The sequence below is a fragment of the Odocoileus virginianus genome, chromosome 29 (genome assembly GCF_023699985.2).
Source record: "Odocoileus virginianus isolate 20LAN1187 ecotype Illinois chromosome 29, Ovbor_1.2, whole genome shotgun sequence".
In the NCBI taxonomy this organism is placed as follows: domain Eukaryota; kingdom Metazoa; phylum Chordata; class Mammalia; order Artiodactyla; family Cervidae; genus Odocoileus; species Odocoileus virginianus.
The window spans coordinates 23,307,133-23,322,859 of record NC_069702.1 but is presented as its reverse complement, the minus strand read 5'-3'; positions in this window follow the sequence as shown (position 1 = coordinate 23,322,859).

The following is a 15,727-nucleotide window of genomic DNA, read 5'->3' as shown; positions in this document are numbered from 1 at the left end:
ATTTTAAGTTGTAAGCTTATTTCTTGCTTTGGATAGCATATGTCATATTAAACTGGATCACATATGCTTTGATAAGCAATTTTCTTTGTCATTCATTGTTCTGTAGTTTGTAACTTTGGTTTTGATATCCTTTTTAAACCAAGAGTTATTTAAAAGAGTGCTTCTAAATCTCTAAGTGCACATATTTAAAATAAAAACTATTCTTTTCTTGTTATGCTTGCTTTTATCATGATTGTTAGAGAATATGTTATATGATTTTTTCCCTTGAATTTATTAAGGTTTTATTTATGGCCTCATACATGGATGATGATTATAACTGTTCTCTGTGCTTGAAAAGCAAATACACCCTTTACTTCGAGGGGTTAAGAAGGAAATCTAGTTCTGTTCCTTTTTCTACTGTCTTATCCCTCCTGCCTTTCACTCCCAACAATAATTTCAAAATTCTGCTCTAGGTCTCTATTTTAACATTCTAAAATTAAAATAGATCAATGGCCTTCACCACTGTATTTCCCTACTTCCTCTTCCCCCTCCACCACCATCTTATAATAAACTTTTATTTCAAAACAGCATTCTTTAACTCTAATTTCTAGATATTATTGACATTTTAGCTCTAAACTATTGTTTACTTTTCTTTGAGTTATGCCTTTTTACTTTTTATACTCCTCATTGAACATATATTTTATTCTTCAAAAATTGCATTATCATCATTGTTTTAATTTTAATATTTTTTAACAGTTTCTAAAAGCAAGGTTTTTTTTGCTTACACTGTTTCTTGTGAAAATGAAAGTGAAAGTGGTTCAGTCATGTCCAACTCTTTGAGACTCTATGGACTATATACAGTCCATGGAACTCTCCAGGCCACAATACTGGAGTGGGTAGCCATTCCCTTCTCCAGGGGATCTTCTCAATCCAGGGATCGAATCCAGGTCTCCCGCATCAGGCGGATTCTTGCCAGCTGAGCCACAAGGGAAGCCCAAGAATACTGGAGTGGGTAGCACATCTCTTCTCCAGGGGATCTTCCCAGCCCAGAAATCGAACCAGGGTCTCGAGCATTGCAGGCGGATTCTTCACCAAATGAGCTATCAGGGAAGCCTTGTACACTCAGTCTTTTACGAAATTGAGAATCTTTGTCCTGAATTAGTTTTCTCTTTGCTTCTTTGTTGCCTAGGGAGGATATAAAGGTAGTATATTTTGAGAGCATGTAAAATTTATTCTCTGGCTCTTCCATGGGGATGATATCTAGGCTGGTAAAGAATTCTTGAATTTTACTTCTTAGAAATATTTTCCCCTATCTTCCAGAGCTTCAAGTGAGGAGTCCATTGTGATGTTCTTTCCTAAGCTAATCTGTGTGTGTCTATGTGTATGTGTGTGTGTGTGTGTGTGTGTGTGTGTATGTATATTAATGTTGGAATTATATTTTCTTCTTATCCTTGGGAGTTAGTTTTTTCAGATTTTGTCAAAATTCATCTCACTTGAAAATTAATTATGCTTGGCACATTTAATCTGAAAAACAATCTTTCTTCAGTTCTCTTTTCAAACTTGGCATTTGTATGTTCTCTCTTTACCTCTTGGAATGGACATTGCTTTGGATCTGTCTTCCACGTCCTTTTACTCAGGACCTTCAACCTTTCCGTTATGGGGCTTCATTGTAATACACTTCTTCTATCTGACCTTTCACACTTCTAATTTTGTTTTCAAAAGTATCCCCTCTATTTTGGTGTTCCTCTAATGAATTTTAAAATTCAAGTACTATGATTTTTAAAAAAAATCTTTTCCAAATAAATATTTTTGGTTTTCTGAATCTTCATTTAGCAATTTTTTTGTATGCTACTGATTCACATAGTACTTTTCTTAACTGTATTTTCTCTCTATCTGAATCTGCCTCATGGGAGACATCTGTCCTAGTTTTTTGTTTTATGGTTGATTTTTATTTTTGGCCCTGTTTTTCCTCCTTTAAGCTGCTGAGCCCCTGACATAACCTGAGATCCTTCTTTGCTTTCCCATAACAGTGCATGTGGAAGCCAGCTTGTTGGGATCTCTCAGGCAGTGGTGGAGGGAAGGAAGGAAGAAGGAAACTTTTCTAGTGAGGCATCAGTGAGTGCGAACTTGACACATGGTCAGCATTCTTCACTTCGGTGTGTGTGTAGTGGATGTTAGTGGCCCTTCTTCACTCACAAGAAAGAGGGCAACTCAGACCAAAGGTACAATTCCTCCTAAGAGTGGTCTGCAGTGGTAGAACTAGAAGATTCCCTTGTTTGGAGCCATAGGCTCAAACCATTGGATACAAAATCAATACATGTCTCTTCCGTTTCCACCAAGGTGACAGGCCTTCTCCTCGGATGACTGACTTTGAGTCTTTTCAGCTTTGTAAAGATGCTTTACAGAAGCTGCCTTAACTAGGCCAAACAGTCTGTAGGACATTAAATCCTAAGTAGGCCACAGTTTCTTCGTTTCCCTTCCCAGGCCCAAGACCTTGTCCACATTAGCCATTTATGTCACTAATCAGTTGGGAAAGGGAGGCTCTGTACTCAGCATGAGTAACTACTGGTTTTTTTGCTTCTTTCCTTATGATTTCTGTTTCCTCCATTGAGAACTCTTATTAAACAGATACTGGGTCTCCTGGAGCTATATCATATTTTATTGCTCTAAATTTTAAAATGTCCTCAGTTTTATCTTCTAGGCTACCAATTAAAGTCTTCAGCCATAAATGTTTTATTATTCAGGAATTCTATTAAGTTTTTCTTATTTTGGAAATTTTATGTTTATTTTCTAAAAACTCTTTTCTGTTCTTAATTGCTCTTTTTTCCCCCATAGACTCCAGAACTTGTTTTACAAAAATACTGTCCTTTTAAATAACTTTGAGGATATGAATTTAATCTTTTCAAAAATTTACTTGCACGATGCTTTTAACTCTGGGGTCAGTTATTTTGTTTGTTCATCTTTATATTTCTGTTTCAAGCTGTGGTTCTTTTCTCAGAGACCCAGAACTAAAGAGCTCTGTGGATAAAAGCACATAGGTAGGATTCCTTCCAGTTAATGGGCACTGCGCAGGCGGGCTAGTAGGGGTCCTCTGTAATGGCTCAAGTTAGAAGGGTAATACTAGGATGTAGTGCTTTATGCCACGAATAACACTAATTAATGTGACTATTCATCAGAGTGTTATTTTGTTTTTAAAATATATAGGTAACCACTTATAGAAGCCCCAGATTTATACTAGAAATGAAAACAATTGAGGTTATTTTTGGTGGTGTACCTAAAGTAGCATCATATAAGCAACTTTCAGTTCAAAACTTCAATTCTTTTAATATATTCAGGCTACAAGAGGATTTATAAATATAGTTGTGGATCAAAGCAATTCCCCTCTTTCTTTTCAAATAAATTTTAGCCAGTCAAAGTAGGAAACTTTTGGGGGCATTTTTATCTATGAGGGGAGAACACAGAAAAATCATAATGTTCTAGCCGTGCTAGATCGTGGAGGAATATATATGCATAAACTTTGTTTTGTCCTTGGATGTCTATATAATTAAATGCATTTTTACAGCAGTTCTTTCCCTTTACTTGTTTGAGTGGGCTTTCTTCTTTGTAACAAGTCTCTTTGACTACCACATTTATGTAAATTAAGACAGTTGCGTATCTTTACATTTTATTAAAAGCCTTGGTCTTGCTTCATTGTAAGTTAAATTTTCTATACTGATGCCATGTTTAATACATCTTTGACATCTTTTGTTCAGGTTCATACTAATTTGTTTTTGGACATGTTTTTAAAATTTATTTGACTATGCTGGGGCTTAGTTGTGGCACACTATCTTTGCTGCAGCATGTGAGCTCTTAGTTGCAGCATGTAGGATTTGGTTCCCTGGTCAGGGATGGAACCCAGCCCCTTGAATTGGGAGCACAATGTCTGAGCCACTGGACTACCCAGGAAGTCTCATGCTGATACATTTTGTTGAGAAGAAGCACAATGGTGGATATTAAAGAAGGATCCTCAAGTTGATAAGAGTGAGCCAAATCAAAGAGATACCAACATTTCTCTCATCTCAGAGGCACTTTCAAATTCTGTACACTTTTTGGTTCTATACAAGATATGAAGGGACACAGGGTCATGGCTCTTCACTGTCTGCTTTCCCACATTCTTTTCTTCTTGTGCCCACAGGGGAAATATTTCTCAACTTTATAACCTCCTAAAAATGACAGCAGGTTCAGAACTGCCTGTCTGCCAGTGGACTCCCATGAGAACCCGTGCCCAGTTTTCCCCTGTCTTTTCAAAATCCACAATCATTTTAAGACTGAATCACTCTAGGGGCACTGAAGCCAGACTTATTGCAGTTCAGCTGTTAGTAGATGCTTATAAGAGATAAAAACAACAATATTAAATGCTAATGGATCAGTATGAGCAAACATACCAGACTCACAGTGATAGTAAAAGTTGCAGCTCCAGTTATATCATCACTGGAAATCTTCAAAAAATACACTGAAAGGTACTTTGTTTTCCATGGATCAAGGTATGAGACCATTATCTTTGCTTCCTGCTTCTTATTCACTATTAAAGAAATATCATCATTATCATCATTGACATCATCATCAGTTTTGATTTATCTGAATAGCCTGATGAAAAAGACCTCTGGGAACATTTACATATCCAATTATAACAAGGTGATTATTCATAACCTTTAAACTGCCTCCCACAGAAAAATGCCTGACCTAGCTGGAAGTTCTTAATAATAATACTTCACACTTGTATAGTGCTCTTAAAGTTTCAGAAGATTTTCATATCTATTTTCTTAATTTGAGCCTCCAAATAACCAGTTTGATAAGTAGATTACAAGTATTGCTATCTCCCTTTTGCAGATGAGGACTTAGAAGATCTATTAATGACTTTATATGAAGTCAGTCAACTAGTTGGTCTCAGAACTTAGACTGCATCCTCGGTGTTACTCCCTGGGCTCAGTGAGATAACACTGTTCCTCTTCTCTCAGTTTGCAAAGGTCAGTACCTTCAGATTGCACTGAAAATGATCTCAAAATAACCAAAATAATGAGTTTACTTCTGAAAATGTGGAAAATGTTGTTCTTTGTCACTTCTGCTTTGAGGTCGTTGAAAAGCCTTGGTATGGGGTATGGGAGGTCTGGTCTGAGTTCACCTAACATTGATTCCTAGTTGTGTTACCTCAGAAGGAATACTTTGAAAACAAGCCAACTTCAGGAGCAAGTTTGGTGGTCGGCAGAGTTTTCTCTAATAGAGAATATATTCACTGCCTCGTGGACTTTCTTTGTATGTGCTATTGATGGAATGCTGGTGTTCCATTCGCTACCCTGACCCCAATTCATATGTTGCAACCTACCCACGTGATGGTATTAGGAGGTGGGGCCTTTGGGACATGATTAGGTCACAAGGGGGCTCCCCTGGTGGCTCAAGTGATAAAGAATCTGCCTACAATGCTGGAGACGCAGTAGAGGAATGTTCAGTCTCTGGGTTGGGAAGATCTTCTGGAGGAGGGCGTGGCAACTCACTCCAGTATTCTTGCTGGGAAATCCCACAGACAGGAGAGCCTGGAGGGCCACGTTCCATGGTGTTGCCGAGTCAGACACGACAGAATCAACTGAGCAAGCACCCGCAAACCGTCACAGATGGGATTAGTGTCTTTATAAAACAGGCTCCAGAGAGCTTCCTTTCATTTCTCCTTTGTGAGCTTACAACCAGAAGACAACCATCTATGAACTAGGAAGCTCTCACCAGACACCAAATATGCCTGCAACTTCATCTTGGATTTCCAAGCGTCCAGAATTGTGAACAATAAATTTCTATTGTTTATAAGCTCCCCAGTCTATGATATTTTATTGTAACAACCTGAATGGACTAGACAGTAGGTATGTGATTAAAAATATGTTTTTAGCGTAGTTATTGTGGTTATTACCCCAGTAACCATTCCACTTTTTCTTACTACCTACCAACTTTTCATTCAGGCATCCACATCTTCCTCAGGAAGCCATGTACTTTGGGATCTCTGGTTTGTGTCTGTGCTTCTGGAATAATTATGAATATATTCTTTATCACTTTCTAAAGTATCTTGGTTTGGGTAACAGATCAGTCTCCCTATTTTGAGAACTCGACTCCCGACTGTAGGAGTGGAGCTTGTCTTATGACTCAGGACTGAGCTAGTTCATGAAATATGTTAAATATGTTGATTCAGGGGTGAGCATCGGAGTGAATGTGAACCAATGAAATATAAGAAAATGTCTGCTGGAAGAAATTGAAAGCAAATTCCTTTTTTTTTTTAAAGATAGTTCTGGATCAATTCTCTGTAAATTGAACTAAGAGGCTTGTAGCTCTGAGAATTGCAGGCAGTTATTTTGTACCTAAAATCAGGAGCCAATTGGAAGGTGAAGTTGACACAATGGAAAGCAGCATCCATTATGATAGGTTAGGTTATTGCTTAACAAAATAAAGTTTATTTCTTACAGCAGGTGTCCAGTGAGTACTGGCAGGGCTTCGGTTCTAAAGAGTAATTCAAGGACTTGGGGTTATAGAGGCTCCACCATCTATTGATGCTGCCATCAGAGGTTCCGGCCTTCACTCCGGCAGGGAAGGGAGCATTTCTGTAGTTGCTTTGGCTTGAAAGTAACATACCCTATTGTCTAAAACAGTGCTGTCTGATAGAAACATAACGTGAGCCACACATGTAGTTATTTTGACTAACTTTATTGTTATTGCTGTTGTTACTAAATTTGGAGGTAAAGTTTGTTTTCTAAAACTTATTGTTTATTGTCTGTTTGAAATTAGAGAATAGTTTGTTGTTGTTGCTTAGTCGCTCAGTCGTGTCCGACTTGTGACCTCATGGACTGCAGCAAACCAGGCTTCCCTGTCCTTCACCATCTCCCAGAGTTTGCCCAAACTCATGTCCATTGAGTCAGTGATGCCATCCAACCATCTCATCCTCTGTTGCCCTCTTCTTTCACCTTCAATCTTTCCCAGCATCAGACTCTTTTCTAATGAGTCAGTTCTTCACATCAGGTGGTCAAAGCTTTGGAGCATCAGCTTCAGCACCAGTTTTTTCAATGAATATTCAGGACTGGTTTCCTTTAGGATGGACTGATTGGCTCTCCTTGTAGTCCAAGAGACTCTCAAGAGTCTTCTCCAACACCACAGTTCAAAAGCATAAATTCTTTGGCAGTCAGCTTTCTTATGGTCCAACTCTCACATTCATACATGACTACTGGAAAAACCATAGCTTTGACTATACAGATCTTTGTTGGTAATGTCTCTGCTTTTTAATATACTGTCTAGATTTGTCATAGCTTTTCTTCTAAGGAGCAAGCATCTTTTAATTTCATGGCTGTAGTCACCATCTGCAGTGATTTTGGAGCCCCCCAAAATAAAGTCTGTCACTGTTCCCATCGTTAACCCATTGATTTGCCATGAAGTGATGAGACTGGATGCCATCATCTTGGTTTATTGAATGTTGAGTTTTAAGCTAACTATTTCACTCTCCCTCACTTTCATCAAGAGGCTCTTTAGTTCTTCTTCACTTTTTGCTATAAGGGTGGTATCATCTGCATATCTGAGGTTATTGATATTTCTCCTGGCAATCTTGATTCCAGCTTGTGCTTCATCCAGCCCCACATTCTGCATGATGTACTCTGCATATAAGTTTAATAAGCAGGGTGACAGCCTTGACATACTCCTTTTCCTATTTGGAACTAGTCTGTTGTTCCATGTCCAGTTCTAACTGTTGCTTCTTGACCTGCATACAGATTTCTCAGGAGGCAGGTAAGGTGGTCTGATATTCCCATCTCTTCAAGAGTTTTCCACAGTTTGTTGTGATCCATACAGTTAAAGGCTTTGGCATAGTCAATAAAGCAGAAATAGACGTTTTTCTGGAACTCTCTTGCTTTTTCTATGATCCAGCGAATGGTGGCAATTTGATCTCTGGTTCCTCTGCCTTTTCTAAATCCCACTTGAATATCTGGAAGTTCATGGTTCACATACTGCTGAAGCCTGGCTTGGAGAACTTTGAGCATGACTTCACTAGCGAGTGAGATGAGTGCAATTGTGCAGTAGTTTGAACATCCTTTGGCATTGTCTATCTTTGGGATTGGAATGAAAATTGACCTTTCCAGTCCTGTGGCTAATAAAAATATTTAAGTACAAGTTTTTGTGTGAAATGATAGGTTTTCACTTCCCTTGGGAAATATTTAGAGGAGTGAGATAGCTAGGTCACATGGTTGCTTCATGTTTCCCTTTGTAAGAAACTTCCACACTGGCTTCCACAGTGTCTGCCTCATTTTACATTAGCATCAGCAATGTGCATGAGGGCAATAGTTCCTGTACATCCTTGCCAGTGCTTGGTACTATCAGCTGTTTCTTCAGTCATTCTCATAGACTAGAACTCATTCTCATATCTCAACTCATAAATAGATTAGTGGACATATGTAAACCCAATTTTCTAGAAGCTACATTTGAAAAAGTAAAAAGAAACAAATGAAAGTTAGTTTTAATAATACATTTTATCTCACAGAGTTTATTCAAAATACATGTAGTTCATATAAATAATTAATGGGGTTTAAACATTTTTTTGGTGTTTGTACTAAGTCTTTGAAATCTGATATGTATTTTATACTTTCAGCACATCTTAATTTGGACTAGCCGCCTTGCAGGAGCTCAGTAGCCATGTGTGGGCGGTGGCTGCTCTCTTGGACAGTGCAAGTCTAGACCTAGCTCATGGCCTCACTTAACTGTGAGCAGGCTGGGAAAATCTGACATCCAGTGTTTCCAGGAAATGACGGTCAGCCCTAGTAATGTCTATCACGAAGGCAGAGCAGAGAAAAAGAACGAACTCAGGTCTTTAATGACATCATTCAGATGCTAAATTGGATCCAATCTGAAGGTCTTCTAAGGAGAGTGTTAGTTTCTAATTATGACAGAGTAACTACTACACATATGGTTTAGCCAGTTTGAATTAGCTGACTCTTCATTTGAAAATTTCTCTAATATAATTCTGCATTGCACAGTTAAATGTGTTCAATAATATAGATGAATGAGAAGATATTGATTAGCTAAAAAGAAAAATTATTTAAAAATTTTTCTTTATTATTTTATTCTGGCTGTCTTGGGTCTTTGTTGCAGCATGGGTTCAGTAGTTGTGGCCATGCCACCTTAGTTTCCCAGCAACTTGTGGGATCTTAGTTCCCTGACCAAGGACCCAGCCCATGTCCCCTGCACTGGAAGGAGGATTCTTCACCACTGGACCACCAGGGAAGTCCTAAAAAGAGGAATGAAAACTCAGCTTCTCAGATAATTTTCTTGGTTTTCATTTTGATATTTTTCCACTAACAATGCTGGGAAAATTATAATTTCTCACAAAAATAAATGGCAAATGGCTACTCTTTTTTTGTAAAGCAATATCCAGTTTCATAGAAGAGGATTAATGCTCTGAACATATGAAAAACCCTTATAATTCCACATAGAACCAAAAGCTCCACTAACAGAAAAATATAAAGAGGCCATTCAGACACACACACACACACACACACACACACACACACACACACAAAATGGGACTCAACCACCAGAAGGGAATGAAATCTCACAGTCTGCAGGAACTTGGAGAGATCTTTAGAAAGGCTATTATGCTAAATGAAGCACCTCAGATCAGTCGTTTCCATGCAGAATCTACCAAAGCATACACCGTGAACAGAACAGAACAAATCAGAAGCAGGCTCATAGATACCACAAAGGAACACATGGGTGGTGGCCAGAGGAGGGAGGGGGTGACACGGTGGCGGGGGTGGGTGGGGAGGGGGAGAGAATGAGTGAGTGCCACTGGTGACGGAGACAGACGAAGCGGTGCAGCCTTCCACGGATGAAATCAATGAGTCACGGGCACGTCATGACACCAAATGCCATCTGCCGTGACACCGAGTGGTGACGGACAGTCACTCACGAGATGTATCCTGGTGATCGCTGTGTCCTTCCTGCGCTACACTGAAACATCGTCTGTACACCTGAAAATTAATGGGGGAACAGCAACAGCAACAAAAACAAAACAAGGAAAGAAGGAAGGAAGGAAGGAAGGAAGGCAAAAGAAAACGTTGTCAGTCAGTTAGACGTCAATTTGAGAAGAGTGGGACTGAGAGGGGTGGGGGCGAGACACTAGGGTGAGGAGCAGGAGGAGGAGGAAGAAAAGGACCAAGTGCCTTGAGGGGAAGAGGGAGATAAAGGATCCAAAGAGTGGACAGGACGGTCAGGTCAGTGCCATAGGGGAAGGAAACGAAGCCAAGGAACACACTCATGTCCCTTGAGTCGGTGATGCCATCCAGTCATCTCATCCTCTGTTGCCCCCTTCTCCTCTTGTCCTTAACCTTTCCCAGCATCAAGGTTTTTCCCAATTAGTTGGCTCTTCACATCAGGTGGCCAAAGTACTGGGGCTTCAGCATCAGTCCTTCCAATGAGTATTCAGGGTTGGTTTCCTTTAGGATGGACTGGTTGGATCTCCTTGCAGTCCAAGGGACTTTCAGGAGTCTTCTCCAACACCACAGTTCAAAAGCATCAATTCTTGGGCTCTCAGCCTTCTTTACAGTCCAACTCTCCCATCTGTACATAACTACTGGAAAAAATCATAGCTTCGACTATACAGACCTTTGTTGGCAAAATGATGCCTCTCTTTTTAATATGCTGTTTAGGTTTATCATAACTTTTCTTCCAAGGAGCAAGCGTCTTTTAAACTTCATGGCTGCAGTCACCATCTGCAGTGATTTTGGAGCCCAAGAAAATAAAGTCTGTCACTGTTTCCATTTTCTTCCCCATCTATTTGCCATGAAGTGATGGGACTGGATGCCATGATTTTAGTTTTTCGAATGTTGAGTTTTAAGCCAGCTTAAACCACTTCAGCATTCTTGCCTTGAGAACCCCATGAACAGTATGAAAAGATATTGTTTTTAATCTCTGAATAATATTCCAGTTTATGTATGAATCAATTCACTCAACACATTTTGTATTACAGGTTGTTCATAGTATTTCACTGTTTAAATTGGGGCAGGGAGAGAGGTGCTGAATTTTAGAACATCTCCTTATCTGAAGCAAAAGCAAAGTGTGTTTGGAAATCCTGATTTCTTTCTCTCTCATCTCTTCTTTTTATACCTGGCCTCCTTCAGTTATTTCAGTAGAAATAAATATAAATGGGGGTATACAGCTCAGCATGGCAACTGTGTGACTGGTAAAACTAGTTTCTTATAAAATTTTCAGTAATGTTTTCCCATTATCATGACCAGGGTGTATTTATTACCAGTATTGTTTAGATAGGTAGGTTATTCTAGATGTTTTAGATGTAACCAGAAACAAGTTTTTAAAAAAAATCTATTGACAAGTATGTACTTGTGGGGTTGCCCTGGTAGCTCAGATGGTAAAGAATCTGCCTGTAATGTGGGAGACCTGGGTTCAGTCCCTGGGTTGGGAAGATCCTCTGGAGGAGGGCTTGGCAACCCACTCCAGTATTCTTGCCTGGAGAATCCCATGAACAGAGGAGCCTGGTGGGCTACAGTGCATGGGTCTGCAAAGAGTCGGACATGACTGAGCGGCTAGGCACAGCAGAGCAAGTATGTACTAGTAAAGTGTGGGCTGAATCCGCCCCAGTCCTGTAGGATTTTTATTTAAAAGACAAAAGCCAGGGTAATCTGTGCAGGAAAGCAATTGATTAAATGTGCAGAAATGAGTTATCTTCTTTTTCTTTATTGGCTGCTGTGACCATTTGATATTTTCAGTGACCTCTGAAGCTTGGTTTTCTGCTGTGCTGTTCCGTTTAACACAGGATGACATTACAGATATTTAACAGCCTGGGAGGTAGGGGCGCTGAGCAGGGAGAGTATGCCACAATTAACATGATCAAACCAGCGTGGAAGAGTTGGGGGGCCATGCCAAGTGGGGAAGATAAAACAAGGAAAATTTAAAAACTTGGAGTTTTTATTTTATCCCTGGAAAAAAATTGTAGATTTGAAGCCCATTTTCTTGGTTTTCATTTTGCATATTTTCCCACTAACAATGCTGGGAAAATTATCATTTCTCACAAAAATAAATGGCAAATAGCTACTCCTTTTCTGTAAAGCAATATCCAGTTTCATAGAAAAGGATTAATGCTCTGAATATATGAAAAACCCTTATAATTCCACGTAGAACCAAAAACTCCACTAACAGAAAAATATAAAGAGGCCATTCAGACACAGACACACACAGACACACACACACAGACACACAGACACACACACACACACAAAGAAATATAAAAAATATAGGAATGTCCATTTCACAGACAGGAAATCTGAGGTTTAGGGAGTTTAATTTGTCCGAGGTGACACAGTTAATAAGTGATGTTAAGCAAAATGCTATTTTACTTTCTGAGATTTGTAAAGACTAAATGACAGAATAAAAATGAAAAATATGCCTGCCTTTCACCCAGAGATTTCACCTACAAAGTTTATCCCAGGGAAATAATTGGGTAACTGCAGAAAGAACCATAAGAATGGTTAGTACTGGATTATTATAAAGGCAAAAACTGGAAACAATATAAATGTTTCTTCAAAAGAGAATTGGCTCAATATGTAAAGACGTATCTATACAGTGTAAATCCAAGCAGCTCTTAAAAGGAATGAGGTGGATCAATGTGATTTGGTTTGGAAATCTGTAGCCTAGCTATTCTGTTCAGTAGAAGAGAAAAGGCAGGTTACAAAATAGCATGTACATTCTGATTGTATTTTTTAAAAAAGAATTATATTTAAATAGTTAAGCAGAGAAAAATGAGTGCATTTGCTGTGGTTATCTGTGTGGAGGGGTTAGAATATAACAGAGCCCATCAGTTTATGTTGACCTTGTGTATTATTTGAATACTCTTTTTGACCTAAGTATCTGAAGCAGAAAAATAAAAGCACAGTTCCAAAGAATAGCTAGGAGAGATAAGAAAGCCTACTTAAGAGAAGGCTTAAGAGAACAATGCAAAGAATAGAGGAAAACAATAGAATGGGAAAGACTAGAGATCTCTTCAAGAAAATTGGAGATACTAAGTAAACATTTGATGCAAAGATGGGCACAGTACAGGACAAAAATGGCAAGGACCTAACAGAAGCAGAAGATATTAAGAAGAGGTGGCAAGAATACAGAGCAGAACTATACAAAAAAAGATCTTAATAACCTGGATAACCATGGTGGTGTGGTCACTTGCCTACAGACATCCTGGAGTGTGAATTCAAGGTGGCCTTAGGAAGCATTTTTACAAACAGAACTAGTGGAAGTGATGGAATTCCAACTGAGCTATTTCAAATCCTAAAAGATGATGCCGTGAAAGTGCTGCACTCAATATGCTAGCAAATTTGGAAAACTCAGCAGTGGCCACAGGACTGGAAAAGGTCAGTTTTCATTCCAATCCCCAAAAAAGGCAATGCCAAAGAATGTTCATACTTTGTACAACTGGCTCATTTCACATGCTAGCAAGGTAATGCTCAAAATCCTTCAAGCTAGACTTCAACAGTACATGAACAGAGAACCTCCAGATGTACAAGCTGGATTTCGAAAAGGCAGAGGAACCAGAGATCATAGATTGAATATCCATTGGATCACAGAAAAAGCAAAGGAATTAAAAAAAAAATCTACTTCTGCTTCATTGACTACGTGAAAGCCTTTGACTGAGTGGATCATAACAAACTACAAAATTCTTAAAGAGATGGGAATACCAGACCACCTTATCTGTCTCCTGAGAAACCTGTATGCAGATCAATAAGCAAGTTAGAACCACACATGGAACAATGGACTGGTTCCAAATTGGGAAAAGAGTACATCAAGGATATATATTGTCACCCCACTTATTTAACTCATATGTAGAATATACTGTGAAATGCTGGGCTGAATGAATCAGAAGCTGGAACCAAGATTGCCAGGAGAAATATCATCAACCTCAGATAGGCAGATGACACCACCCTTACGGAAAAACTGAAGAGGAACTAAAGAGCCTTTTGATGAAGGTGAAAGAGGAGAGTGAAATAGCTGGCTTAAAAACTCAACACTCAAAAAATTAAGATCATGGGATCCAGTCTCATCACTTTATGGCAAATAGATGGGAAAACAATGGAAACAGTCAGATTTTATTTTCTTGGGCTCCAAAATCACTGCAGATAGTGACTGCAGCCATGAAATTAAAAGATGCTTGCTCTTTAGAAGAAAGGCTATGACAAACCTAGACAGCATATTAAAACGAAGAGATATTACTTTGCTGACAAAGGTCCATATCGTTAAAGCTATTGTTTGTCCAGTAGTCACATATGGATGAAAGAGTTGACCATAACGAAGAACTGATGCTTTCGAAAGAAAGAACTGATGCTTTCGAACCTGGTGATGGAGAAGACTCTTGAGAGTCCCTTGAACAACAAGGAGGTCAAAGCAGTCAATCCTAAAATAAATCAACCCTGAATATTCATTGGAAGGACTGATGCTGAAGCTGAAGCTCCAATACTTTGGCCACCTGATGCGAAGAGTCGACTCATTGGAAAAGACCCTGATGCTGGGAAAGATTGAAGGTAGGAGGAGAAGCGGATAACAGAGAATGAGATGTTTGGATAGTACCACTAACTCAATGGACATGCATTTGAGCAAACTCCAGGAGATGGTAAAGGACAGGGAAACCTGGCATGCTGCAGTCCATGGGGTCACAAAGAGTTGGACACAACTTAGAGACTGAAGAAGGGAAGGTTCAACCTGGGGCCTTGCTAGTGGGCAAGAGGATGTAAGGTAGAATAATTAAGATAGTTAAGGGCAAGGACTCTGCAATGAGGTGGTGTTAATGCTCGCTGAATTCCTACATGCTCCTCTATGGCCCCGGCTCCCCTTGCAGTTAGGTTAGGGTTACGGTGACTCTTGCCAATAGATTCTGAGAGAAACGGCTGGGGCACTTAGGGATTTCAGTGCCTGTTTTATTGCTCTCTGGCCCTCATGCAGAAGCAGCACAAGCGCAGAGTTCCACGATGGTTTAGGAATAAGAGGTTATCAATGCCCAGGGGCTGATGTGCCGGAGCTATAAATGCATAGAGGCCAGGATGTGATTGAGAAAGAAACTTGCATTATTTCCAGACACTGCGATTTGAGGGGTTGCCTGTCATTGCAGCTAGAGTTGCTTATTCCAATAAGCTTTGTCATATATTAGCTGTCTTGACTTTGGACAGATTATTTAAATATCAGCATCAGTTATTTCTCTGGTAAATGAACATGCTGGTAAATTTCTTGGGTAAATGAACATAGGAGTACCTATCTCACAAGAGTACTGGAGGATTAATTAGACAAGTATACAATGTTAGCCGCAAAGTAGTCAGTATGTGTTCACTATCATTGTTGGTAATACTATCCTTTAGAGCAGGAATGATAAATCTTGGCCCCTAAATGGGCAGTCACAAAGCCAGAGACATGCTGATAGATGATAGCAGGATGGGCCAAGGAGATTTTGTGAGACATGTTAATGGATGTCAAAACAAGATGTACAAATGAGGGACTTCCCTGCAAGGGGCATGCATTCAATCCCTGGTCAGGGAACGAAGATCCCACGTGCAACATGATAGAACTGTGTGCGTGCCCAGAATGTCTGATTCTTTGTGACCCCATGGACTGTAGCCTGCCAGGCTCCTCTGTCCATGGAATTCTCCAGGCAAGAATACTGGAGTAGGTTACTATTTCTTTCTTTAGGGGATCTTGCTGACCC